At 46.4% G+C, this 27,044-nt stretch overlaps 1 protein-coding gene and 1 pseudogene across 2 annotated transcripts in view; both read left to right on the plus strand.

Moving 5' to 3' along the window:
• LOC149443119 (uncharacterized) overlaps positions 1-27,044 on the plus strand; it is a 170,318-nt gene that overhangs the window by 16,153 nt on the left and 127,121 nt on the right. The gene's annotated exons all lie outside the window — the stretch shown is intronic.
• On the plus strand, positions 8,181-21,612 carry LOC149443120 (uncharacterized; annotated as a pseudogene). The gene is made up of 13 exons (XR_016306692.1): positions 8,181-8,260; positions 10,091-10,206; positions 10,336-10,713; positions 10,830-11,029; positions 11,109-11,315; positions 11,439-11,585; positions 11,746-12,852; positions 18,346-18,496; positions 18,613-18,710; positions 18,799-18,999; positions 19,079-19,285; positions 19,412-19,550; positions 19,742-21,612. The product of XR_016306692.1 is annotated as an uncharacterized LOC149443120 (transcript).

Below are 27,044 nucleotides of genomic sequence, written 5' to 3' on the forward strand. Positions count from 1 at the left end.
CGTCCCTGGAAGAGTGTTCCTGTATGTATAATCCTCTGATATCCCCGTCCCTGGAAGAGTGTTCCTGTATGTATAATCCTCTGATATCCCTGTCCCTGGAAGAGTGTTCCCGTATGTATAATCCTCTGATGTCCCTGGAAGAATGTTCCTGTATATATAATCCTCTGATCTCCCCGTCCCTGGAAGAGTGTTCCTGTATATATAATCCCCTGATATTCCCGTCCCTGGAAGAGTGTTCCTGTATGTATAATCCTCTGATATCCCCGTCCCTGGAAGAGTGTTCCTGTATATAATCCTCTGATATCCCCGTCCCTGGAAGAGTATTCCTGTATGCATAATCCTCTGATATCCCTGTCCCTTGAAGAGTGTTCCTTTATGTATAATCCTCTGATATCCCCGTCCCTGGAAGAGTGTTCCTGTATATAATCCTCCGATATCCCCGTCCCTGGAAGAGTGTTCCTGTATGTATAATCCTCTGATATCCCCGTCCCTGGAAGAGTGTTCCTGTATGTATAATCCTCTGATATCCCCGTCCCTGGAAGAGTGTTCCTGTATGTATTATCCTCTGATATCCCCGTCCCTGGAAGAGTGTTCCTGTATGTATAATCCTCTGATATCCCCGTCCCTGGAAAAGTGTTCCTGTATGTATAATCCTCTGATATCCCCGTTCCTGCATGTATAATCCTCTGATATCCCCGTCCCTGGAAGAATGTTCCTGTATGTATTATCCTCTGATATCCCCGTCCCTGGAAGAGTGTTCCTGTATGTATAATCCTCTGATATCCCCGTCCCTGGAAGAGTGTTCCTGTATGTATAATCCTCTTATATCCCCGTCCCTGGAAGAGTGTTCCTGTATATATAATCCTCTGATATCCCCGTCCCTGGAAGAGTGTTCCTGTATGTATAATCTGATATCCCCGTCCCTGGAAGAGTGATCCTGTATATATAATCCTCTGATCTCCCCGTCCCTGGAAGAGTGTTCCTGTATATAATCCTCTGATCTCCCTGTCTGTGGTGACAGTGTGTGTTGCAGACGCATTGCTAAGATTGGTGAGTTTCCTCCTTGTTAATAAATCAAAATTATGATTCGGCACTTATATTGATGGCAAGCTTGCAAAATATTTGGTTTTTATGATTAGTCATAATTAATATTAATATGTGTGAATGGTCTTTTGACAAATGGTAGTATTATAATTCTTCAATTATAGCTGAGACCGTAAATATGAATAAATTAAGCTGAGACAGTAAAAAACAGGAGTTAAGCTGAACTACCTAAACTAGCTGAAGGCTGAGTATACTATATTTAGGCATAAATGTCTCTGGTAGTATATGTCAAGGTTATTAGAAGTGACTTACTATTACATTACGTATTTTAATAGTATCTGTATGTATTTAGTATACGTTTCTAACATTGATACATATATAGTTTAGTGATTATACATTGATATGTTCTTAAGCTATATTATTCTTTAAATATATAGCTGAGGGTTACATCATTAGCTTATAATATTATTTACATCAGCATACATATGTTCCTGTCCATCAAACATCATATGTACAGCATCCCCTTCCTTTTATGAAATGGCTTTGCTAAGCAGTGATAATTTCCATAGAAGGTATTAAGATCACAAACTATGACGTAAATTTGCCTCATAAAAGATCATGAGACAACGGACAAGAGGGACTCTCACACGCTAACACTGACACTTGCATACACATACATACATGTCTGAGAAGCTGCAACAGGTGCATGCTACAATATCGTCACGTCCGTCTATTTCCGGCTTCTTCTCGAAGGACAAGTAGAGCATGAAGGACAGAACATCACATGACAAATAATGGTGACTTTATCTTTAAACTTTTGCTTGCTATTTTTACAGTAGTTTTATCTACATGGAACTGTTCATAAAACGCTTTACATTGTAATTTTACACCATTGTGTGATAGAATAAAATCACACTTCATTTTTTATTTCAATGGCTCTTTCATTCATAATCGCCTCAAGACACTAGAAGAAGTATTATATGTGTCTAAAATCCAACACTCCTCTATTAGAAGTCAGTGGTGGCAGTGTGAAGGGTTAATTGCATAATAATCCTGGCCCAGTAACAATCGCTATCAGGCTGCTGGCACATAGATTATGGTCCTGCGTGCTGGAAAATCTTTGTGCAGGACGCAGCTGAGAGTGGCATTGTTGCACAAGTGTCAGTGCGGTGTAAGATTGGCTGGTCCTTCAGTCACGAGTTGGTGAGAGGGGCGGGGGTCAGGTGCCATGTTCCATCACACTGGCCGGTCCCCAATAGGAGGCTTGGCATGGCATGGGGTCAGGACAGCCCTTAATAATGACAGAGCCTGCCCAGCAGCAGGAGAGTTGGGGTGGAAGATGGAAAGGAAGTGAGGCTGGAGAGAGGAGCCTGGGAGGAGGTCCAGTAGACGGAGAGGGAGTGAGGCTGGAGAGAGGAGCCGAGGAGGGGGCCAAGACTGAGAGGGAGTGAGGCTGGAGAGAGGAGCCTGGAAGGGGGCCCAGACGGAGAGGCAGTGAGGCTGGAGAGAAGAGCCTGAGAGGGGTCCTGGATAGAGAGGGAGCGAGCCTGAGAGAGGAGCCCGGGAGGGGGCCCAGATGGAGAGGGAGCGAGGCTGGAGAGAAGAGCCCGGGAGGGGGCCCGGATGGAGAGGGAGCGAGGCTGGAGAGAGGAGCCCGGGAGGGGGCTCGGATGGAGAGGGAGCGAGGCTGGAGAGAGGAGCCCGGGATGGGGCTCGGATGCAGAGGGAGGCTGGAGAGAGGAGCCCGGGAGGATGGGGCCCAAATGGAGAGGGAGCGAGTCTGGAGAGAGGTGCCTGGGAGGGGGTCCAGATGGAGAGGGAGCGAGTCTGGAGAGAGGTGCCTAGGAGGAGGCCCAGATGGAGAGGGAGCAAGTCTGGAGAGAGGTGCCTGGGAGGGGGCCCAGATGGAGAGGGAGCGAGTCTGGAGAGAGGTGCCTGGGAGGGGTTCCAGATGGAGAGGGTCTCACCTACAGATGGAGGAGCTTGGATGAAGGAAAGCTCGGGACTTCACTGGCCCCCAGAGCGAGGACCACCTGTGCAGCAGGGAAGGAGCAGACCAGCTAGAAGGCCTGGTAGCTGTCACCGACCCACCAGCAGCACGGGAGAAGGACTGAGTGAGAAGATCTGCACCCCCCGGGGCCAGATAGGGGAAGGAGCACTCTGGGGGAACACTGGATTAGCATCTACCCGGTACTGTCTTCTTTTAAAGTGACAAGCACGGGATCCCCTGCTCAGAGATTCACCCAGAACTGCTGGATTAGGAGGGTCTGGGGTGGTACAAGCAGAGTGTGGTGGTTTATGTAATAATTTATTCTAAATACGTAGGGTGGTGTCCTCTCCCTTTAACAAACTTGCAGTGCCTCCAACCGTTAAAATACGGCAAATATTTAATGAACCAATAATTTGGACACCTTAATAATTTGATCACCATTTAACAATATACAGTGGGGCAAAAAAGTATTTAGTCAGCCACCAATTGTGCAAGTTCTCCCACTTAAAAAGATGAGAGAGGCCTGTAATTGGCATCATAGGTAGACCTCAACTATCAGAGACAAAATGAGAAAAAAAAATCCAGACAATCACATTGGCTGATTTGGAAAGAATTTATTTGCAAATTATGGTGGAAAATAAGTATTTGGTCAATATCAAAAGTTCATCTCAATACTTTGTTATATATCCTTTGTTGGCAATGACAGAGGTCAAAGGTTTCCTGTAAGTCTTCACAAGGTTGGCACACACTGTTGCTGGTATGTTGGCCCATTCCTCCATGCAGATCTCCTCTAGAGCAGTGATGTTTTGGGGCTGTCGCTGGGCAACACGGACTTTCAACTCCCTCCAAAGTTTTTCTATGGGGTTGAGATCTGGAGACTGGCTAGGCCACTCCAGGACCTTGAAATGCTTCTTATGAATCCACTCCTTCGTTGCCCGGGTGGTATGTTTGGGATCATTGTCATGTTGGAAGACCCAGCCATGTTTCATCTTCAATGCCCTTGCTGATGGAAGGAGGTTTGCACTTAAAATCTCACGATACATGGCCCCATTCATTCTGTCCTGTACATGGATCAGTCATCCTGGTCCCTTTGTGGAGAAACAGCCCCAAAGCATGATGTTGCCACCCCCATGCTTCACAGTAGGTATGGTGTTCTTTGGATGCAACTCAGCATTCTCTCTCCTCCAAACACGACGAGTTGTGTTTCTACCAAACAGTTCTATTTTGGTTTCATCTGACCATATCACATTCTCCCAATCCTCTTCTGGATCATCCAAATGCTCTCTAGCAAACTTCAGACGGGCCCGGACATGTACTGGCTTAAGCAGGGGGACACGTCTGGCACTTCAGGATCTGAGTCCCTGGCAGCGTAGTGTGTTACTGATGGTAGCCTTTGTTACGTTGGTCCCAGCTCTCTGCAGGTCATTCACTAGGTCCCCCCGTGTGGTCCTGGGATTTTTGCTCACAGTTCATGTGATCATTTTGACCCCACGGGGTGAGATCTTTCGTGGAGCCCCATATCGAGGGAGATTATCAGTGGTCTTGTATGTCTTCCATTTTCTAATTATTGCCCCCACAGTTGATTTGTTCACACCAAGCTGCTTGCCTATTGCAGATTCAGTCTTCCCAGCCTGGTTCAGGTCTACAATTTAGTTTTTTTTTGTTCTTTGACAGCTCTTGGTCTTCACCATAGTGGAGTTTGGAGTGTGACTGTTTGAAGTTGTGGACAGGTGTCTTTTATACTGATAACAAGTTCAAACAGGTGCCATTGATACAGGTAATGAGTGCAGGACAGAGGAGCCTCTTAAAGAAGAAGGTACAGGTCTGTGAGAGCCAGAAATCTTGCTTGTTTGTAGGTAACCAAATACTTATTTTCCACCATAATTTGCAAATAAATTCTTTCCAAATCAGCCAATGTGATTGTCTGGATTTTTATTCTCATTTTGTCTCTGATAGTTGAGGTCTACCTATGATGCCAATTACAGGCCTCTCTCATCTTTTTAAGTGGGAGAACTTGCACAATTGGTGGCTGACTAAATACTTTTTTGCCCCACTGTACCTTGAGTTCTTTTACCAATATGATTTCGTACCATATACAGGAAATTTGCCTTTTTTATAAATAAATAAATTTATTTATGTCCAACATTTATATATATATTAATACAAATGCAAAATACTGGTGATGAATATATATTCGTACACACAATAAAAGATATAATATGCTAATCTCTATACAAGATATGATTTTCAAATAAAGAAAAAACAAACTTTTGGGAGGTTAGTTGCAACCTATAGTGCTTCAGATATTATTTCTCGTGGCCATAGGGAAATAAGAAAATATCTCTGATAATTAGCACCACAACAACACTACAAATTAGTTAGTATGCAGTATATGATCTCAATACCAATACTCAATTTTGTTAATAATAATTCAGAGGACCTTAATACATTCCTAACCACACAATACAATGTTATAAATCTTAGAAAGTTGGAAATATAAAAGAAAATTACAATATTTTGGCACAGTCTCACCACTCCCAGAATCTCGATTTTGAGGTCTCCCCAGTGGGATGCAATTGGAAAAGAAATGTTTCTGGGCAGTCAGGCACCAGAATTTAAATGAGCATCAGCGTCTCTGGTGAAAATCTTTTTCTTCAAAATGGCAGCTGGAAGTTCTCAGCAAAATGGCCGCAGGTGGCAAGTGAGTATAGTGCAGTATATAGTGGTAGTAGGGTAGTAAAGAAGTAGTAGAAGTTGTCAGAAGATCAGAAGATTAAAGTTAAAGTTCGTGGAAGATTTTAGAAGATTGTCTTTCACTTTGAGGTGTCTGGCCTTTTAAACCATACAAGTCCTTTGTTCCGAGGGACCTCCCAACAGGCTTGTTGATTGGACAGTTGAACAGTTTGCAGACCTAGAGATGTTCCTAACCTGTCCACTGGGGACAGTCAGGTATTACAAATGAATTGGTGGTCTTAATGATGACTCACTCCTTTATATAAGCAGAATGTTCTTGTGGATCAAATATATGTCCTATTCAAGTATAGATGATTTCACCACTAACTCTTGGATAAGGACCATAGAAAGATGTAAATACATTTGGTTTCTCATTTTTCTGATATATGAACTGTATTGGGCAGTCAGGCACCAGAATTTAAATGAGCATCAGCGTCTCTGGTGAAAATCTTTTTCTTCAAAATGGCAGCTGGAAGTTCTCAGCAAAATGGCCGCAGGTGGCAAGTGAGTATAGTGCAGTATATAGTGGTAGTAAAGGAGTAGTAGAAGTCTTAGAAGTTGTCAGAAGATTAAAGTTAAAGTTCGTAGAAGATTTTAGAAGATTGTCTTCTAAACTCAGCGGCCAGACTCATCCACCTCACCAAGCGCTCCACATCTGCCTCCCCCCTCTGCCACTCCCTTCACTGGTTCCCGATTGCCCAACGCATCAAGTTCAAGCTGCTAACCCTGACCTACAAAGCCATTCACAATACCTCCCCGAACTACATAACTGACCTGATACCCAGATACTACCCTACCCGTGCCCTCCGCTCCTCACAGGACCTCCTGCTCTCTAGCTCCCTGGTCTCCTCCTCCCACACCCGATTGCAGGACTTCTCTAGGACTTCCCCCATCCTCTGGAACTCCCTACCCCAATCCATCAGAATGTCACCTACCCTCCTCACCTTCAGGCGCACCCTGAAAACCCTCCTCTTCAGGTAAGCCTACCCCAACCTCTCCTAACACCCAACCTCACCTCGCAACCAACCTCCTTCATTCCACCCACCATTCCATCCCCCACAATCATCTCCTCCTGTGCCACCCTCCCCTCCCTCCTAGATTGTAAGCTCAAAAGAGCAGGGCCCTCGAACCCCTTGTGTATTGTATTGTTACTGTCTTGTCTCATGTTCTGTCCCCCTTTGTAATGTACAGCGCTGAGCATACCCTTTGGCACTATATAAATACTGTATAATAATAATAATAATAATATTGGAATGGCTGATTTCCTTTGGAAATATAGAAATTTCCCAATTCACAAACCATCTTATATTTCATCACTTCAAACTTCAGTTGAGTGGGATGCAATACCCAACCTTATTGAATAGATTTTGGTGTGTGGGAATATACCGTTGATAATATTTCTGTTGATATATGCCACACTTCTTTGTATCTTAAATCACCCAGGTTTCACCTTTTGCTGAATGCACAGATCAAGGAAAGATTGCCTCTTGTTACTAGCACTATTGTGCGATAATTAGAGTACACATCCAGTTGGAGTTTAGTGAGATGTTCTACTCACTATAATTCAGTTTCCTGCAACTGAAGTATCTCCTGGCTTTCCATAGACAATGGTGCTTGTTTAGATGACACACATCTGCAAAGTCTTGGAATAACCAAAGTCAGATCCCACCATTGTAATTTATAGTACTGTGTTTGATCGCCTGCAGAAATTCAAATAGTGGTGTTTAATCCTATTGTCTTTTAAACAAGTCTCTTCCACTCATTGTTTAGGATAGCTCCCTGGAAGGCCACCTGAAATCAACTAAGGATGTTAACCCATCACAGTCAGCTTAGAACTTCCTAACTTGGGATAATATAATTTTTCTTAATAAACGGTCCAAAAGTCATCACAGGAGATCCTGGCTAGCTCTCCAAGAAGGTTTTGTGTAAAGACTTGTACATACTTCAGGAAGATTGTCCTCAGTTACAGTTCCAATGGGCGTCCCGTACACCCCTCCCCCCCATCCAAGGTAGAAACCCCTAATAAGATCACAAAGACAAAGCTCAAGGACTGCTTACTGACTCGTGGATGTGTCTATGGGAAAATTTGTTTTGCCTGACTGTGCAGGACTATAGGAGGACCCAAAACTTCTGTGTAGCGGCCTCTTACATTGCTGACCAATGGGAGAAGAACATTCCTATATCGTCATTGGTGGGAAGACTGGACTAGGCAGTCATATATTTCTGTCCCCCTTGGTGGGAGTGGAGGTGACCCCTCTATGAGGCCGGGGTCACACTACCAGACGGTTCTCGGGGCTGCAGTTCCTCTGAGCTCCACAAGGTGGGGATCTCACATCTATGCAGACAGGAAGTCTCTATGGAAGACAGGAAGTGATGTCACCTACAGACAGGAAGTCTCTATAGAAGACAGACAGGAAATTATGTCAGGGACAGAAGACATTCCATGAGGCAGGGAGTAGAGAGGACACATTGCTGGAAGTGGCAGCAGAGGAGGTAATAAGATCTGATTTTATATTTACACCCAGTAACCCCCGTCACGTCCGTCCTCTTCCTCCACGTCTGTCCTCTTCCTCCACCGTCACGTCCGTCCTCTTCCTCCACCGTCACGTCCGTCCTCTTCCTCCACCGTCACGTCCGTTCTCTTCCTCCACAGTCATGTCCGTCCTCTTCCTCCATAGTCACTATGATGTCTTTTATCTCCAGCAGATGATGATACACACATATATAATGTGGGAACCCAGATTAACCCCTTCAGGGGCAGAACATTCCCCCACTTCCGGGGCCGGAACATTCTCCTCATTGTGGAGATACATTCTAGTAATATGATCCTCTAACCAGCAGCATTGACGTTAAACAGACAAGACAATGACCATCCTGACCATACATGGCCTACAGAGGGCGATGATTACACGACACAGGCAGCCAATGGGCAATCATTACACTATGCAGCCAACACAATGATGGAGTGCCGGGGTCAGGAGTATGGAGCATAGAGACCCTTACATTGCTGGTCAGGAGTATGTAGCATAGAGCCCCTTACATTGCTGGTCAGGAGGAAGAAAACATCCCCCAGCCAGCCATGAAGAATTTGTTCCATCATTGGTGTCAGAGGGAGGAAATACTGAGGGGTCTGAGGGAAGAAGGGGAGCTGAGGGGTCTGAGGGAAGTAGAGGAGCTGAGGGATCTAAGGGAAATAGAGGAGCTGAGGGGTCTGAGGGAAGAAGGGGAGCTGAGGGGTCTGAGGGAAGAAGGGGAGCTGAGGGGTCTGAGGGAAGTAGAGGAGCTGAGGGGTCTGTGGGAAGTAGAGGAGCGGAGGGAAGTAGAGGAGCTGAGGGAAGTAGAGGAGCTGAGGCGTCTGAGGGAAGTAGAGGAGCTGAGGGATCTAAGGGAAGTAAAGAAGCTGAGGGAAGTAGAGGAGCTGAGGGATCTAAGGGAAGTAAAGAAGCTGAGGGAAGTAGAGGAGCTGAGGGGTCTGAGGGAAGAAGGGGAGCTGAGGGTTCTGAGGGAAGTAGAGGAGCTGAGGGATCTAAGGGAAGTAGAGGAGTCTGAGGGAAGTAGAGGAGCTGAGGGGTCTAAGGAAAGTAGAGTAGCTGAGGGAGCTGAGGGGTCTGAGGAAAGTAGAGGAGCTGAGGGGTCTGAGGGAAGTAGAGGGTCTGAGGGAAGTAGAGGAGCTGAGGGGTCTAAGGGAAGTAGAGGAGCTGAGGGGTCTGAGGGAAGTAGAGGAGCTGAGGGGTTGTGAGGATTTAATAAAGCTGAAGGACTTTAGGGACCTCAGAAGGGGTAGAGTAGCTGAAGGATTCTGGGACCCTTGAGGGGGCAATCAGGCTGCAGGACTCTGAGGAAATAGGGGCTGGAGGACTCCTTGGGACCCTGAGGAAAGCGGGGGGGGGGGGGGGGGGGTCTCTGGGACCATGACGCCCTCCCACCCCACCTGCACTTTTATTTTAAGACCTTACTGACAACCTTAACCATGTGACCGTCTCTCTGATCATGTGATTTGTTCTGGAATATCTAGTAACATGAAGAAGGACATTCCATCACTCATTGGTGAGCGTTTGTTCTGAGATGAGTTTTGTTTCAGCTGCAAACCCAACAGAGAAAACGGAATTTCTGATCCGGCAGACTAAGAGGGTCCCGGGACCTCCAAGATGTAACAAACACTAAACTGTCCAAACTAAATTTGTTCCCATGGGGGTTGTAGTTCTTCAATGTCCTTCAACCCTCCTATTACCCCCCCCATCCACATCCTATTACCCCCCCATCCACATCCTATTATTGTGTGACCAATACCATCCAAATCATTCTTACTTTCATTTCCCAAAGTGATCCGTCTACAAGGAGACCTGTATAGACCAATGAGGATGGAGGTGGACCGGAGTCACATGACTAAGAGGATAATAAACCTCACCCTGGAGATCATCTACCTGCTGACCGGAGAGGTGAGGAGGATCCTGGGAGGTCACATGACATCACTCTGGTCTAGTCTGGCCAATAGACCATGTTCTTCTTGTAGACATGTAGATGATGTCAGATGATTGATATCGGTTTCTCTTTCTCCTGATCTGTAGGATTATGTTGTAGTGAAGAAGTCTAGTGGGGAGCCAATCTCAGGAGGATGGAGCAGGACCCAGAGCCCCACCATGGTGCCTCCCCCTCGTTCTCGGATACCTGAGAGGAACAAAGAGCAGAAGATCCTGGAACTGACCACCATGATGGTCCATCTGCTGACAGGAGAGGTGAGCGGTGCCGGGAATTCTGGGACATTCTCCAGTAACAGACAAGGGATGTGTCTGGATGGTGACTGTATCATTGTGTGTGTCAGGTTCCTATAAGGTGTCAGGGTGTCACTGTCTATTTCTCCATGGAGGAGTGGGAGTATTTAGAAGGACACAAGGACCTCTACAAGGACGTCATGATGGACAATCAGCTGCCCCTTACATCACCGGGTAAGAGGAGACTTTATTGTAAAGGAGAGAGCAGTACGGAGGATCCACCTAGATCCCCCATCATCTGATAAACACATAGAAACAATGGATTCAGTCAGTGTGTGTGTTTCCTACAGATGGATCCAGTCATGGGAACCCACCAGAGAGATGTCCCCGTCCTCTGTATTCCCGGGATTCCACACAGGAAGGTCACACCATCCCTCACCATCATCCGGTAGATGGATCCAGTCATGGGAACCCACCAGAGAGCTGTCCCCGTCCTCTGTATTCCCGGGATTCCACACAGGAAGGTCACACCATCCCTCACCATCATCAGGTAGCTGAGGAACAATCACTGATAGTTTTGATTTATACACAGAATGTTTGTTACAATGAATGTTTTATTATATATTCAGAGTGGAATCCTCGGGGATGATAATATTGATGTGAAAGAAGAGTATAAAGAGGAGGATGAGGAGTATGGAGTGATGGAGGAGTTTTCAGAAGGACACAAGGATATGATGGAGCCACCTAATTCCAGGAACCCACCAGAGAGATGTCCCCGTTCTCTGTATTCCCGGGATTCCACACAGGAAGGTCACACCATCCCTCACTATTACAAGGTTGGTGGGACGGAGAGTCTAGAACATGGTCTCATGGAGACGATGTGTGGATTTTCTATGTGATGTCACAATAATAAATCTTCTATCTTACAGATGATATTTTCTCTCCTTCTCTTGGTGTAGAGTGGAGATCCAATCGATATAGAATTTGAGGTGAAATCAGAAGAAGAAGAGGCGTATGTGAGGGATGATCAGCAGTCTATGGAGGAGGATGGAATAACGGGGACATTTATAGAGGAGGACACTCCTACAGAGATCAGCACAGGTGGGTCATGAACACTAAATCCATTCCTCCACCCATACTGCTCACTGATTGGTCACTGACCCATTTCCTAGTTCCCTTGAGGGTGGAATTAGAAGCGTCTCAGAGACCAAGCTGCCTGATGTGGGCGGAGTCCTGGTTTGGGGGATCCAATCAGCTCCTGGCTAGTCTCTTTGTCTTTGTCTTTTAGTCCATGGCCGGGAGATGAGGAAAACCTCTGAGGATTGTCTCACTTTGTCTCCAGACTGGAAAGTAGAAGATGAGGACATCACACAGTATAGTCCAGGAGAAAACCCGGCTCCCTCCAATGTCCATCCGGCACCACCCAGTGTAGATGGACCATCGGATTCCTCGTATCCTGAGGAACCTCAGACTGTGCGGGACCGGGCCACTCTTCCAACAGGGAAGAGTTTCTCCTGTATTGGGTATGGGAAATGTTTCCATTCTAAATCCGATCTTAATGAGCATAAAAGAACTCACCCGGGGGAGAAGCCGTATTCCTGCCCTGAGTGCGGGAAATGTTTCCGTTTCAAATCTGGTCTTAATGAGCATAAAAGATCTCACACAGGAGAAAAGCCATATTCCTGTACTGAGTGCGGGAAATGTTTTTCTCAGAAGTCCAGTCTTAACGTACATTGGCGATTGCACAGGGGGGAGAAGTCATATTCCTGTCCTTATTGCGGGAAATGTTTTTCACAGAAATCCTATCTTACCATACATCAAAGGTCTCACACTGGAGAGAAGCCGTATTCCTGTGCAGAGTGTGGAAAGTGCTTCACTTCAAAACACACTCTTAATGTGCATAAAAAAACTCACACAGGTGAGAAACCGTATTCCTGTCCTAAGTGCGGGAAATATTTTGCACGGAAATCACATCTTATCTCACATCAAAGTACTCACACAGTGGACAAGCCATCTTCCTATCCTGAGTGTGGAAAATGTTTTTCAGAGAAGTCCACATCAGAGATCGCACACGAGGGAGAGGCCATATTCCTGTCCTGAATGGGGGAAATGTTTTCTACAAAAACAGAACTTGTTGCACATTATAGGTCTCACACAGGGGAGAAGCCATATTCCTGTCCTAAGTGTGGGAAATGTTTTTTAGAGAAGTTCAGTCTTAACATTCATCAGAGATTGCACACGGGGGGGAAAAGGTCATATTTCTGTCCTGAGTGCGGGAAATGTTATTCACAGAAATCCAGTTTTTCCAGACATCAGAGATCTCACACGGGGAAAAGCCACTTTCCTGTCCTGAGTGCGGGAAAAGTTCCTCACTGAAGTCCTGTCTTCCCGTACATCAGGTGTCCCACACAACCCTGGAGGTGAATTAGTGCCTTGAGTGCGGGAAATGTCTTCTAGATGAATGTTGCTAATAATGGAACACGTTGTATATTGTACACAAATCAATAACGACTCCGCCTCCACATTCTGAACAAGTGATTTTCCTGACCAATCGGATTTTTGCCTTTAATATTTCTTGATTTTATGACTGCAATCTTTGTAAATGTAAAATTATTATAAAAGGTTTATTGAACGCTATAAAATGGTGTGTATCGGTGCGATGGCGACAAACTTTGATATCTATACACTGCTCATACAGAGGGGGAAAACAATGATTTGATCCCTGGCAGATGGTGTAGGTTCGCCCACTTACACAGAAATGATCGGTCTAGAATTGTTATCATCGGTGTATATAAATGATAGAGACAGAATATCAACCAAAAATCCAGAAACAACACCATACAAATGTTATAAATGGAGTCGCAGTTCAGGGAGTACGATATGTGTTTGATCCCCCTACCAACCAACAATGATTCTGGCTCCCACAGACTGGCGATGTGCTCATGTGGTACACAGATCAGTCCTGTCAATGTAAGAAGGTCCTCCTACCGACAACTCGTTATGTGTATAAAAGACACCTGTCCTCAGAATTTTTTTCTTCCATTGAAACCTCACCACCACCATGGGCAAGACCAAAGAGCTGTCAAAGGACATCAGGAACAAGACTGTAGACCTGCACAAGGCTGGAATGGGCTACAAGACCATCAGCGAGAAACTTGGTGAAAAGGAGATGGATCTGATGGAACGATTATTCCCAATTGGAAGAAATACAAAATACCCATCAATCGCCCTCCTCAGTGTGGAGCTCCATGCAAGATTTCTCCTCATGGGGTAAGGATGATCATGAGAAAAGTGAGGGATCAGCCCAGAACTACACGGGAGGAGCTTGTGAAGGATCTCCAGGCAGCTGGGACCACAGTCACCAAACAAACCATTGGCAACACAATACGCCCCCATGGATTGGAATCCTACAGCACCCGCAAGGTTCCCCTCTTCAGGACGGCACATGTCCAGGCCCATCTGAAGTTTGCCAACGAACATCTAAATGATTCAGAGAAGGATTGGGAGAAAGTGCTGTGGTCATATGAGACCAAAATTGAGCTCTTTGGTATCAACTCAACTCACTGTGTTTGGAGGAAGAAAAATGCTGACTATGACCCCAAGAACACCATCCCTACAGTCAAGCACAGAGGTGGAAACAATATGCTTTGGAGCTGTTTCTCTGCTAAAGGTACAGGCCAACTTTGCCACATTGAGGGGCCAATGGACAAGGCCATGTATTGTAAAATCTTGGGTGAGAACTTTCTTCCCTCAGCCAGAACACTGAAAATGTGTCTTACAGCATGACAATGACCCAAAACATACCGCCAAGATAACAAAAGAGTGGCTCAAGATGAAGCACATTAAGGTCATGGAGTGGACTAGCCAGTCTCCAGACCTTGATCCTATAGAAATTTTATGCAGGGGGCTGAAACTTTGAGTTGCCAAGCAACAGTCAGGAAATCTTAAAGATTTACAGAAGATCTGTAAAAAAGAGTGGACCAAAATCCCTCCTGAGATGTCTGCAAACCTGGGAACTGACTACAAGGAACGTCTCACCTCTGTGCTCACCAACAAGGTTTCCTACACCAACTAAAAGAGACGTCTCACCTCTGTGCTCACCAACAAGGGTTCCTCCACCAACTACAAGAAACGTCTCACCTCTGTGATTGCCAACAAGGGTTCCTCCACCAAGTACAAGGAACGTCTCACCTCTGCACTCGCCAACAAGGGTTCCTCCACCAAGTACAAGGAACGTCTCACCTCTGCACTCGCCAACAAGGGTTCCTCCACCAACTACAAGGAACATCTCACCTCTCTGCTGGCCAACAAGGGTTCCTCCACCAACTACAAGAAACGTCTCGCCTCCGTGCTGGCCAACAAGGGTTCCTCCACCAACTACAAGGAACGTCTCACCTCTGTGCTCTCCAACAAGGGTACCTCCACCAACTACAAGGAACGTCTCACCTCTGTGCTCTCCAACAAGGGTTCCTCCACCAACTACAAGGAACGTCTCACCTCTGTGCTCTCCAACAAGGGTACCTCCACCAACTACAAGGAACGTCTCACGTCTGTGCTCTCCAACAAGGGTTCCTCCACCAACTACAAGGAACGTCTCACCTCTGTGCTCACCAACAAGGGTTCCTCTACCAACTACAAGGAACGTCTCAGCTCTGTCCTGGCCAACAAGGGCTTCTCCACCAACTAAAAGAGACGTCTCACCTCTGTGCTCACCAACATGGGTTCCTCCACCAACTACAAGAAACGTCTCGCCTCTGTGCTGGTCAACAAGGGTTCCTCCACCAACTACAAGAAACGTCTCACCTCTGTGCTCGCCAACAAGGGTTCCTCCACCAGCTACAAGAGACGTCTCACCTCTGTGCTCGCCAACAAGGGTTCCTCCACCAACTACAGGAAATGTCTCACCTCTGTGCTCGCCAAAGGGTTCCTCCACCAACTACAAGGAATGTCTCGCCTCTGCGCTCGCCAACAAGGGTTTCTCCACCAACTACAAGAAACGTCTTGCCTCTGTGCTCGCCAACAAGGGTTCCTCCACCAACTACAAGAAACGTCTCGCCTCTGTGCTGGCCAACAAGGGTTCCTCCACCAACTACAAGAAACGTCTCGCCTCTGTGCTGGCCAACAAGGGTTCCTCCACCAACTACAAGAAACGTCTCGCCTCTGTGCTGGCCAACAAGGGTTCCTCCACCAACTACAAGAAACGTCTCGCCTCTGTGCTGGCCAACAAGGGTTCCTCCACCAACTACAAGGAACGTCTCGCCTCTGTGCTCGCCAACAAGGGTTCCTCCACCAACTACAAGGAACGTCTCACCTCTGTGCTCGCCAACAAGGGTACCTCCACCAACTACAGGAACGTCTCACCTCTGTGCTCTCCAACAAGGGTACCTCCACCAACTACAAGGAATGTCTCACCTCTGTGCTCGCCAACAAGGGTTCCTCCACCAACTACAAGGAACGTCTCACCTCTGTGCTCTCCAACAAGGGTACCTCCACCAACTACAAGGAACGTCTCACCTCTGTGCTCTCCAACAAGGGTTCCTCCACCAACTACAAGGAACGTCTCACCTCTGTGCTCACCAACAAGGGTTCCTCTACCAACTACAAGGAACGTCTCAGCTCTGTCCTGGCCAACAAGGGTTCCTCCAACAACTACAAGGAACGTCTCACCTCTGTGCTCACCAACAAGGGTTCCTCCATCAAGTACTAAGTCATGTTTTGCTTGGGGATCAAATACTTATTTTACTCCCTGAACTGCAACTCCATTTATAACATTTGTATCGTGTTGTTTCTGGATTTTTGGTTGATATTCTGTCTATATCATTTATATACACCGATGATAACAATTATAGACCCTTCATTTCTTTGTAAGTGGGTGAACCTACACAATCTGCAGGGGATTAAATCTTTTCCCTACTGTAGGTGACGCATGAAAAGCCTTCACAACCTTGAATATTGGCCTGGAGAGCGACAATAAAGAGTTTATCATATACAGCCCACCATAAAAAGTGCAGAGGTGGTCTGTAGTGTGAGCCCTTCCTCTTGAATGATTCCAGGCCACATGCCCACAACATGGAGGGTCACTGTACCAGGGGGGATTTTCCTGGACACTGCACCTTGGCTGGTGGCTATCTGTGAGCGGGGGTCATATTGGATTCTGGAAACCCCCTTTAATAATAAGGGGGGCCCATGTACATTCCCCCATGTGAATGATTATGGGGTACATAGTATTGGGCAGTAGCCGAATGACAGCTCCCTATACTCATCATAAGTAAAGGGGCGGAGATGGTGGTGACCCTCTTATCCACCCTTGGCTGGTGGCTTTGGGGATCTGTGGGCGGGGGTCAAACTGGATTCTGGAAACCCCCTTTAATAATAAGGGGGGCTCATACCTTCCCCCACATGGAAGAGTTTGGGGTACATAGTACTGGACAGTAGAACTCTATACTGTCATCATCTATGTGAAGGGACGGAGATGGTGGTGACCCTCTTACCCATATGTGACCAGTGGCCATATTTGTTCAGTGATGTCACTGCAATCCCCACCACCTTCCTTACATGGCAGAGACCCCCAATGACATCAGCTACTATATATAGACGTTGTAGAGATGTCTCTTCTATATGTCATGCTCAGCTCCTGCCAAACGGAACGGGGACAGCCAAAGTTTGGTTTGAATGATCAGCTCATCCCTACTCTTCAATAACTAAACCCAGAACTCTTCCCAAGTGGTCAGTGTAGTGGTCCCCTACATTGATCACCAATCGGTGAAGGACCCCCTTATATCAGTGGTCAGTGTAGTGGGCCCTACATTGGTGACCGATGGGAGAAGGACCCCCTTATATCAGTGGTCAATTGTAGTGGCCCCTACATTGGTGACCAATGGGAGAAGGACCCCCTTTTATCAGTGGTCAGTGTAGTGGTCTCTTACATTGGTGACCGATGGGAGAAGGACCTCCTTATATCTGTGGTCAGTGTAGTGGTCCCTTACGTTGGTGACCAACAGAAGAAAGACCCCCGTATATCAGTGTAGTGATCCCTTACATTGGTGACCAACAGAAGAAGGATCCCCTTATATCAGTGGTCATTGTAGTGGGCCCTTACCTTGGTGACCAATGGGAGAAGGACCCCCTTATATCAGTGGGAAAGGGACATTCTTACGTCATCTTTGGTGGGAAGACTGCCCTTCTTAAAAGTTGTTACTGACAGACAGAAATTGTTTATTGCTCGAGGAACCCCTAGAACCCTTTGGAGGAACCCCTAAAACCCTTTGGAGGACCCCTAGCTGAGAAAGGCTGGACCAGGCAGTCATATATTTCTGTCCATACACACCCAGCACAAGGGCGGGGTCACACTACTAGATGGTTCTCGGGGCTGCAGTTCCTCTGAGCTCCACAAGGTGGGGGTCTCACTTCTACCCAGACAGGAAGTCTCTATGGAAGACAGGAAGTGATGTCAGCTACAGACAGGAAGTGATGTCAGGTATAAATAGGAAATAGGTAAGTTGGGAGGAAGTAGAGAGGAGACATTGCTGGAAGTGGCAGCAGAGGAGGTAATAAGATCTGATTTTATATTTACACCCAGTAACCCCCCTGTAATGTCTGTCCTCTTCCTCCACCGTCATATCCGTCCTCTTCTTCCATCGTCACGTCCTTCCTCTTCCTCCACCGTCACGTCCATACTCTTCCTCCATAGTCACTGTGACATCTTTTATCTCCAGCAGATGATGGTACACACATATATAGAGGAATAGATTTTTTTTTGTATCTCATTCAAAGTTCGTATGATAAAGACAAATGTATCCAAATCTACTTGAACCCCCCCATCCCCCGCACCTAATAGAAGTTCTATTATGCATTAATAAAGACTAAAAAGTCAAAAAGGTGATTGGTGGAAAAGCAACACATCTAAAGAACACGTACCGGCCATTCCAGTCCATGGAGGAGTGGGAGTATTTAGAAGCACACAAGGACCTCTACAAGGATGTCATGATGGACAATCAGCCGCCCCTTACATCACTGGGTAAGAGGAGACTTTATTGGAAAGGAGAGAGCAGTACGGAGGATCCACCTAGATCCCCCATCATCTGATAAACACATAGAAACAATGGATTCAGTCAGTGTGTGTGTTTCCTACAGATGGATCCAGTCATGGCAACCCACCAGAGAGATGTCCCTGTCCTCTGTGTTCCCAGGATTCCACACAGGAAGGTCACACCATCCCTCACCATCATCAGGTAGATGAGGAACAATCACTGTTTATTATGATTTATAGACAAGAATATGTGTTACAATGAATATCTTAATATATATATATATATTCAGAGTGGAAACCTCAGGGATAATATTCTTAAAGAAGAGTGTAAAAAGGAGGATGAGGAGTATGGAATGATGGAGGATCTTTCTGAAGGACACAAGGATATGATGGAGCCACCTAATACCAGGAACCCGCCAGAGAGATGTCCCTGTCCTCTGTATTCCCGGGATTCCACACAGGAAAGTCACACCATCCCTCACCATTATCAGGTAGATGAGGAACAATTATTGGCAGTTATGATTTATACACAGCATGCTTGTTACAATGATTTTTTAATTATCTATTCAGAGTGAAAACTTCAAAGAGTATAACTTTGTTGGTAAAGAAGAGTATAAAGAGGAGGATGAGGAGTATGGAGTGATGGAGGAGTTTTCAGAAGGACACAAGGATATGATGGAGCCACCTAATACCAGGAACCCACCAGAGAGATGTCCCCGTCCTCTGTATTCCCAGGATTCTACACAGGAAGGTCACACCATCCCTCACTGTTACAAGGTTGGTGGAATGGAGCATCTAGAACATGGACTTGTGGAGATGATGTGCAGATTTTTTTTAATATGATCTTGTAATATTAAAGCTTATACTTTACAGATGATATTTTCTCTCCTTCTCTTGGTTTAGGGTGAAGGTCTGATAGATATAAAAGTTGAGGTGAAATCAGAAGAAGAAGTGTATGTGAGGGATGATCAGCAGTCTATGGAGGAGGATGGAATAACGGGGACATTTATAGAGGAGGACACTCCTACAGAGATCAGCACAGGTGGGTCAGGAACACTAAATCCATTCCTCCACCCATACCGCTCACTGATTGGTCACTGACCCATTTCCTAGTTCCCTTGGGGGTGGAATTGTAAGCTCCTCAGAGAACAAGCTGCCTGATGTGGGCGGAGTCCTGGTTTGGGGGATCCAATCAGCTCCTGGCTAGTAATCCTCTTTGTCTTTGTATTTTAGTCCATGGCCGGGAGATGAGGAAAACCTCCGAGGATTGTCTCATTTTGTCTCCAGACTGGAAAGTAGAAGATGAGGACATCACACAGTATAGTCCAGGAGAAAACTCGGCTCCCTCCAATGTCCATCCAGCACCACCCAGTGTAGATGGACGATCGCTTTCCTCGTATCCTGAGGAACCTCAGACTGTGCGGGACCAGGCCGGCCTTCCAACAGAGAAGAGGTTCTCCTGTACTGTGTGCAGGAAATGTTTCCATTTTAAATCTAAACTTAATGTGCATTAAAGATCTCACACGGGGGAGAAGCCGTATTCCTGTCCTGAGTGCGGGAAATGTTTTTTAGTAAAGTCCCATCTTTCCCGACATCAAAGATCTCACACGGGTGGGAAGCTGAATTCCTGTCCTGAGGAACCTCAGACTGTGAGGGATGCTGCCGTCCTTCCAACAGATAAGAGGTTTTCTTGTCCTGATTGTGGGAAATGTTTCCGTTTTAAATCCAAACTTGGTGATCATAAAAGATCTCACACGGGAGAGAAGCCTCATTGCTGTGCTGAGTGTGGGAAATGTTTTTTACAAAAATCAGATCTTGTCAAACATCAGAGGAGTCACACAGGAGAGAGGCCGTATTCCTGTACTGAGTGTGGGAAATGTTTTTCACAAAAAACAGATCTTGTCAAACATCAGAGGAGTCACACGGGTGAGAAGCCGTATTCCTGTTCTGAGTGTGGGAAATGTTTTTCACGGAAATCTCTTCTTTGCAGACATCAGAGATTGCACACGGGGGAGAAGCCTTATTTCTGTCCTGAGTGCGGGAAATGTTTTTCACTTAAGTCCCATCTTTACACACATCAGAAATACCACACAGGTGAGAAGCCCCATTTCTGTCCTGAGTGTGGGAAATGTTTTTTACAAAGATCGGATCTTGTCAAACATCAGAGGAGTCACACAGGAGAGAGGCCGTATTCTTGTTCTGAGTGTGGGAAATGTTTTTCACAGAAGTCCAGTCTTTGCAGACATCAGAGATCTCACACAGGGGAGAAGCCACTTTCCTGCCCTAAATGCGGGAAATGTTTTTCACTAAAGTCCAATCTTCGCAGACATCAGAGGTTGCATAAGGATGAGATGCCACGTTCCTGTCCTGAGTAAGGGAAATGTTCCTCACTGAAGTCCTATCTTCCTGTACATCAGGGGTCCCACACAACCCTGGAGGTGTATTAGTGTCTTGAGTGCGGGAAATGTCTTCTACAGGTGAAACTCAAAAAATTGATATTGGCATAGAAAGCAACCCCTCCTAAACCCTGTCCTGGGGCAATGATAACTAAGGAGAACTACGCCACCATATAACTTTAGCAGTCTGTAGTATACTATTCTGCTGGCCATCTCATTGGGGCTCATCTCCTATAAATACATAGGTGGTCCATACAGTGCAGTACCTGCCGGCAACACAGTTCCACATTTAGCACAGTGTAGTGGGGTTTGGCCAGCGGCCTCCTGCCAACTCCTGTGATGGCAGGTGGTCCCCGATCTGTTTCCTGTTGGCAGGGCAACCTGTCATTACCTGCGTTGTCCTTCCTCTTGACCAGGCAGCTGGTTCTGTCATCTGTTGCATTCTCCAGTGTTTCAGGATGTCTTGCTCTTCTCTCCTTATCAAATGAGGTGGTGAATGTTCTGCTAGCAGCCTGGAGCACACTCAGTCCCTCTGAACGTCCCTCATAATTTCATGCTCCTCAGCCCAGGAACAACAACACTCCTTCTGTTCCTCTACGAGGAGCTCCAAAGAATATGGGATAATTACAGGTGAAACTTGAAAAATTAGAATATGGTGCAAAAATTAATTTATTTCAGTAATGCAACTTAAAAGGTGAAACTAATATACTGTATGAGACTCATTACATGCAAAGCAAGATAGTTCAAGCCGTGATTTGTCATAATTGTGATGATTACGGCTTACAGCTCATGAAAACCTCAAATCCACAATCTCAGAAAATTAAAATATTACATGCAATCAATAAAACAAGGATTATACATAGAACAATATCGGACCTCTGAAAAGTAGAAGCATGCATATGTACTCAGTACTTGGTTTGGGCCCCTTTTGCAGCAATTACTGTCTCAATGCGGCAAGGCATGGAAGCTATCAGCCTGTGGCACTGCTGAGGTGTTATGGAAGACCAGGATGCTTCAATAGCGGCCTTCTGCTCTTCTGCATTGTTCGGTCTCATGTCTCATCTTTCTCTTGGCAATGCCCCATAGATTATGGGGTTCAGGTCAGCCGAGTTTGCTGGCCAATCAAGCACAGTAATCCCACGGTCATTGAACCAGGTTTTGGTGCTTTTGGCAGTGTGGGCAGGAAAATGAAGTCAGCATCCCCATAAAGCTTGTCTGTGGAAGGAAGAATGAAGTGCTCCAAAATCTGGTAGACGGCTGCATTGACCCTGGACTTAATGAAGCACAGTGGACCAACACCATCAGATGACATGGCTCCCCAAATCAACACAGACTGTGGAAACTTCACACTGTACTTCAAGCATCTTTGCAGTATGTGCCTCTCCATTCTTCCTCCATACTCTGGGTCCTTGGTTTCCAAATGAGATGCAAAAGTTGCTCTCATCAGAAAAGAGGACTTTGGAGGCTTTGATACAGCACTTTGGGAACATCCAACTTCTTTTGCAATTACCTTTTGAGGCTTTCCCTCCTTATGGAGGGTGTCAAGGATGGTTTTCTGCACAACTGTCAGGTCAGCAGTCTTTCCCATGATTGTGATTCCTACTGAACCAGACTGAGAGACCATTTAAAGGCTCAGGAACCCTTTATGGCTTAATTAGCTGATTAGAGTGGGACACTTTGAGCCTAGAATATCTCACCTTTTCACAATATTCTAATTCTCTGAGATTGTGGATTTGGGGTTTTCATGAGCTGTAAGCCATAATCATCACAGTTATGACAAATCACGGCTTGAACTTTCTTGCTTTGCATGTAATGAGTCTATCTCATATATTAGTTTCACCTTTTACGTTGCATTACTGAAATAAACAAACTTTTGCACGATATTCTAATTTTTTGAGTTTCACCTGTAGATGAATGTTGGTGAACATCCCAGCTCTCATGTGGGGAAGAAGCACCCCCTGATATACACCTCAGATATACTCCATGGCTGATCTTCATCATGGAAGAAACCGTTCATAAGGAGGTCAGAGGTCACCAAAGACTTAGATGAAGTGTGGAACCGGATTGGCCATTGGTAGCAGTCATGGGGGGAAGAAGCACCCCCTGATATACACCATATGATGGTTCTTCGAGGGTAAATATGAGTAAAGAGTTCACAAAATGCATGTTAAGTGCACACAAACACAATATAAGACCCAATTTTTCTGCTAAAATATAACCGATGGGGTTGTGCCGAGTAAAGAGATACCCAACACGTCAGGCCATAAAACTGTGTGTGATCCCACTCCCCTCCCCCCAACTCCTCCTCCTACTATTGCTTTGTTTTCTCTCCAGAAGTACGTTGTGGACCTCTACAATGATGGAAAGGATATTAGAGGGGAAGGGTGGCCGTACTTCTGTCCCATGGACCCTTCTCTATATTGATGCCTCCTATGATGGCGATGCACTTTCTCTGTATACCTTCTGGAATGTTCTTTTCTCTGGAATAAAGAATTTATGGACATAAAATGCTGTGTGTCGGCGCAATGATGACAGACTTCAGGCTCCAAAAAATGGCCCCCAGGTGACGCTTCCAGAGCCCCTACAGCTCATCAGTTTAGAGGTCATCGGGAATAATGGGCAGAGAACGATCGCTCTCACTCTGGAGTGCGTGGCGATAGCTTATGTGTGTAGCGCAATGTAGGTAGGCGCCGCAACGTGGGTGTTCACCTCCACCATGGGTTTATAGGCACGTACCTGCGTGGGGCGCTCACATGGGTTTTTGGTGTAACTCATTGAGTCATCTGTAGGGTGGTGGTCAATCACTATGGAACAGAGTCCCTGAAGACTTCCATGGGGGTGTTTACTCACTATGACAGGAGAAGCCCGGAGTCCCACATCATGGACAGGTATGACAAGGTCACTTTATAAACAGGTGTCACTCCGGAGTGCACGGCGATAGGTTATGTGTGTAGCGCAATGTAGGTAGGCGCCCTCAACTTGGGTGTTCACCTTCACCATGGGTTTCTAGGTAGATACATTCAGTTGATTAAATGCTGGTAAGCGTTTGAGGACACCCCCCAAAGCACCTTCCCTATAACCCTCCCCCACTCAATGAGTCCTCATTTTTATACTCTTGTCTGAAGGCGATGGACTTCTCCTTCTCGGAGGAATCGGCTTCATTAGTTTCTTATTTTTAATTTTTTTCGAATTCTTCAGTCAACAGCTCGCTGTCTTCTAACACTTATAGAGAAGCAGGGTGTCCAGATCGGAGCAATCCCAGCAAAACCTTGGGAGCCGTACCTGGACCTATGTTATTAAGATGGCCTGTGTTGTTGCTTTGGAACTGGATCCTGCGGGGGGCGCTCACACTGGCTTTTGGTGTAACTCATTGAATTATCTGTAGGGTGGTGGTCAATCACTATGGAACCCAGTCCCTAAAGACCCCCGTGGAGGCGTTTGCTCACTATGACAGGAGAAGCTTGGAGTCCTGCATCATGGACAGGTAAAACAAGGTCACCCTGTATCTCTGACCATTGCTTTATAAACAGGTATCATGTACCTGGTCGGAGGCCGGAGTGCTGAAAGGGCCTCCCTTGCAGCTGAGTGAAGAACACCCCTGAAGGTAGGAACTGGAGATGCTTGGCCCAGAGAAGCACAGGTTGCCATCTGTCGGAGCCTGAAGAGCTGAGATGATGATCACCTGAGGATATCCGGATCAGCAGGAGTAACTGCAGAGCTGATGTTCTCCAGAAGTAACAGGCAGAACTGGGCAGCAGGCAAATGTCCTCCAGACATAGCAGGCAGAACTGGACAGCAGGCATATGTTCTCCAGACGTAGCAGGCAGAAATGGACAGCGGGTGTATGTTCTCCAGACGTAGCAGGCACAACTGGACAGCAGACGTATGTTCTCCAGACGTAGCAGGCAGAACTGGACAGCAGGCAGATGTTCTCCAGACGTAGCAGGCAGAACTGGACAGCAGGCGTTTGTCCTCCAGACATAGCAGGCAGAACTGGACCGCAAGCGTATGTTCTCCAGACTTAGCAGGCAGAACCTGGCAGCAGGCAGATGTTCTCCAGACGTGGCAGGCAGAACTGGACAGCAGACAGATGTTCTCCAGACATGGCAGGCAGAACTGGACAGCAGACAGCTGTTCTCCAGACGTAGCAGGCAGAACTGGACAGCGGGCAGATGTTCTCCAGACGTAGCAGGCAGAACTGGACAGCGGGCAGATGTTCTCCAGACGTAGCAGGCAGAACTGGAAAGCGGGCAGATGTTCTCCAGACGTAGCAGGCAGAACTGGACAGCGGGCGTATGTCCTCCAGATGTAGCAGGCAGAACTGGACAGCGGGCGTATGTTCTCCAAACGTAGCAGGCAGAACTGGACAGCAGGCGTATGTTCTCCTGACGTAGCAGGTAGAACTGGACAGCGGGCCCCCTACTGACCCCGGGCCCTCAGGCAGTGCCCGAATTTCCAAATGGTCAGTCTGTCCCTGGTTCACCTCCATGTGTGCGTGTACATGGGGGCTCAAAGATTTTGAGGGTTACATGCTTTGGGGTAACATTAATATCCTAATTGAACAGGATACAGGCAACATACACCTTGGGGTTATAGGCACATACATTCAGGTGACTGGATGCTGGACATTTAAGGACACACCCTCCTTGAGCACCTCCCTTATAATCCTCCCCCGCTCAGTGAGTCCTCTTTTTTTTTTCTAGTGTCCGAGGATGATGGGCCTCTTCTCCTTCCAGAGACATCAGCTTCACTAGTTTCTTCAAACCCTATGTAGAGGCTTATGGCACCGCTCCAAGCCAGAAAGACGAAGGAAATGGGAGCAGCATTCACAAGTTGTTCCAGACACTGCGGGGTAAGAGGATGGATGCCGTTCTACCCTCTCCCTGGAGCCTAGATTGGATAGGAGGGCCTCAGCCGCTGCTCTAATGCATTTCAGCGTGCCCACTGGCAGCTTGATCACAGGACGTGACGCATCAGAGCACGTGGTTAGAGCAGCAGCTGAGGCCATCCTGTCCATACTGGACTCCAGGGACAGGGTAGAGCAGGGGCGGACTGACAACTCATGGGGCCCCCGGGCAATAGGGGATTATGGGGCCCCTGTGTCCTTGCCCACACTCAAACCACACCCAAAAAAGCCTATGAAAGGTACCAGGGGCATCTCATGGGGCCCTCTACTGACCCCGGGCCCTCGGGTAGTGCTCGAGCTCCCAAATGATCAGTCCGCCCCTGGGGTAGAGAGGCGTCCATCCTCTTATCTCTTCACTAGTTTCTCATTCATTTTAGTTGAGATCTTCAGTGAACACCTCGTGGTCTTCTAACACCTATAGAGAAGCAATGGCCCTGATTTACTATTGTGCCTGGGTGCATTTCCGTGGGCGAACGTCTAATTTTTATGAGCGGCCGTCTACTTTTACCCCAGAATGAGATTTTTCTATTGAGCAGCGTCCATAAGTAGACGCCCAATCGAATTTACTAACGAGACACACGCCCGGAATCAGACTCACAAAGCAGACTTGCTAAGAGGCACGTCTAACACCATGAAAAATCACTGCAGAGACATGTTCACTTAGAAATTTGCTTTGCCAAATATCAGGACTTCACTTTAAACAATATCTGCTATTTCCAAAAAAAATTAAGAATGTGTTAAAAATAGTTTTTTTAAAGCAAATCAACACAGTAAAAAACTAGATGCCCGTGCAGTGTCTTTGGCCGATATAAATGCGCATGTGCAGAACACATTTTAGACGTCCTCTCTGGGCGCTGCTTAATAGTAAATCTCAGTGTGGATTCCTCTGACAGCCGGCACTCCGTCGTGTCTGTTTTTAATAAACAGCACTAGGCATATCTTTATGTATTCTAATTTGATTTCCTTAGTTCTAGTGATTTTATTTTTGTTTCTTATCCTTTATAATTATTTCTGTAATGATTTTACTTATTTCGAAGGTCTAGATAATATTTATTTTGACAGCTGAATGTAAAAATAAAGGTCCGCAATAAAAAAAAAAACAAAACAGCGTGAGTCCCCCTTCTCATCCATACCCCCTTAATATCCATCCATGGTATGGATATTAAGGGGGAACTCCACGCTGAAATTTAAAAAAAAAAAAACCAGCGTGGGGAGCCCCTCAATATCCATACCA

This window comes from Staurois parvus, unplaced genomic scaffold, assembly GCF_062004578.1.
Source record: "Staurois parvus isolate SC_StPar_1 unplaced genomic scaffold, SC_StPar_1.0 ptg000874l, whole genome shotgun sequence".
Taxonomy (NCBI): Eukaryota; Metazoa; Chordata; class Amphibia; order Anura; family Ranidae; genus Staurois; species Staurois parvus.